Source organism: Palaemon carinicauda, chromosome 23 (assembly GCF_036898095.1).
Source record: "Palaemon carinicauda isolate YSFRI2023 chromosome 23, ASM3689809v2, whole genome shotgun sequence".
Taxonomy (NCBI): Eukaryota; Metazoa; Arthropoda; class Malacostraca; order Decapoda; family Palaemonidae; genus Palaemon; species Palaemon carinicauda.
Genome location: NC_090747.1, coordinates 99885415 through 99888096, shown reverse-complemented (window position 1 = coordinate 99888096; position 2682 = coordinate 99885415).

Here is a 2682-nt window from a genome sequence, read left to right as displayed (position 1 = left end):
GGCCATATATGATTATTGATTGGATGGAAGGTTTAAAGGTCTCTCATGAATGGCCCATGATGACATCATAAACAATGATATCTCTCTAGGCTTTATAGGTTTAAGGTCACTCATGAATGGCAGGGGCAAGAGACAAAACAGTATCCAAAAAATTGACCATATATTATTATTGGTTGGATGGAAGGTTGAAAGGTATCTCATGAATGACCCGGGATGACTTCACAAACAGGGATATCTCTCTCTAGGCTTAATAGGATTAAAGGTCACTCATGAATGGCAGAGGGAAGGGACAGGATAGTGTCCCAGAGATTGACCATATATTAATATTGGTTGGATGGAAGGTTTAAAGGTCTCTCATGAATGACCCGTGATGACCTTTTGATAAACAGGGGTATCTCTCGAGGCTCTAAAGGTTTAAAGGTCTCTCGTGAATGGCAGGGGGACGAGACAAATCAGTGTTCTAGATTGACCATATATTATTATTGGCTGGGTGGAAGGTTTTAAAGGTCTCTCATGAATGGCCCATGATGACTTTTTTATAAACAGGGATATCTCTCGAGGCTTTATAGGATTAAAGGTCACTCATGAATGGCAGAGGGAAAGGACCCGTGATGACTTCATAAACAGGGATATCTCTCGAGGCTCGGTTTCTCAAAATAATGCTGACTCTACTAATTAAAGCGATGACATCTTGGTCCAAACAAGGCATTTTCTTTTTAAATGCATTCACTCTTCATCAAGACTCTGTTTCCAAAATGCTGACGACAGTCAGGGAATGACAGCTTTGACCAAACATTACGGTAGTCGAATCTTGTCTCGCTGCTCACACTTTGGAATAAATACGTTCGTTTGTTTTAATAATTTATTCCTTCAATAATGTTGCATCTACCCATGAGGGAACTCTCTACTCAGTACTGGTGTAATAGGGTGCACTTTCTGAGAGATAAGCGAGCCAGGAACTCCTACATCCCACTGTATAGTTAGCTTCTTAAATTTCAGACTGCAAACTAAAGACATCTATCAACTACTCAATGCAGTATCCGCCCGATACAATTTATATATATACATATATATATATATATATATATATATATATATATATATATATATATATATATATATATATATATATATATATATATATATACCAATGACGGTAAGATTATGAGAAATTCTTCTTTACTGTATAAACTCCATCAGTTGATTGAGCGTACACTCGGGGACACTATTCTATCTGATTTCTCTTCCCCTTGTTTTTTGAAGGTTTTATAGTTTCTATAAGAAAAAATATATTTCAATGTTGTTACCGTTCTTAAAAGATTTTAATTTTAATTTTTAATTTTTAATTACTTCTCTTATAGTTTATTTACTTTCTTGTTTCCTTTCCTCCCTGGGCTATTTTTCCTTGCTGGAGCCTTGGGCTTACAGCATCTTGCTCTTCAAACTAGGGTTGTAGTTTAGCCAGTAATAATAATAATAATAATAATAATAATAGTGTGATATAACCACTTAATCTAAATTAATCTACCTTCATCTAAAACCAACAATCTATCACAATTTTTCCCCTAAACTGTAGAGTTGCCACACGCCTCATTACCTTGTCCTATGTACCAATATATATGAAATCAACTGTACATAGAGTACCACGCTCTTAATGACACCTGCAAGGTTGAGAGTGGCTTTCTCCGCAAGCTGTCAGTAAGTAGAGTTATGCCAAAAGCGAATTTTCTAATTTTGGCAAAGGAAAACGAAGACCAGTCAAGGGTGGAAAAGTGTCTAAATAATTATTGTCGACGGGGTAGTAGCACAAGTTTTTTTTTTAGCTGATAAGGAAAATTAATTGGTTGATTGATTGATTTCAGGTTTTCTAGCATCCTGAGGAAAATGAGTGAATGATGAGTGAAAGATGAAAGATAGCAGTTGTTGTTGTTGTTGCTGTTGTTACCTCCGCCAGCGAAGTTAGAAGGTTATGTTTTACTACCTGTTTATGTGTTTGTTTGCTTGTGAACAGCTTCCAGGCCACATTTTTAATCGTATAGTAATAAAACTTGCAGAGATTAACTATTATGTATAAAGCTGGAAATAATTAAATTTCGAAAGGTCAAGGTCAGAGGTCACGGACACAGTCAAGCAAAATGTCCAATTCACGTAATCAGCCATAAGTTTGGAATAAGCTGTCGCGGCGGAGGTCTGCGCTCTACTGAGTGCCCCTCTAGTTATTATCATTATTACTAGCTAAATTACAAACCCTAGTTGGAAAAGCAGGATGCTATAAACCCAGGGGCTCCTACAGTGAAAATAGCCTAGTGAGGAAAGGAAACAAGGAAAAATAAAATACCTTAAGAACAGCAACATCAAAATAAATAGTTCCTATATAATCTATAAACACATTAACAAAACAAGAAAAAAAATAAGAAAGAATAGCGCGCCCCCGTGTACACTCAAGCAAGAGAACTCTAACCCAAGACGGCGGAACGCCATGGTACAGAGGCTATGGCATTACCCAAGACTAGAGAACAATTGTTTGAAAATTGAACGGTGAAAAGGGGGTTAGGGGGATAGAGAAAGCATTGTTTTGAAAGGGGAGGGAAAGCGGTCAACAACAACAATGACTAGTAATGATAATAGCGTGAGAAAAATACCAATGTTTGTTATTAACATGCACTGACCACTGACATAGTG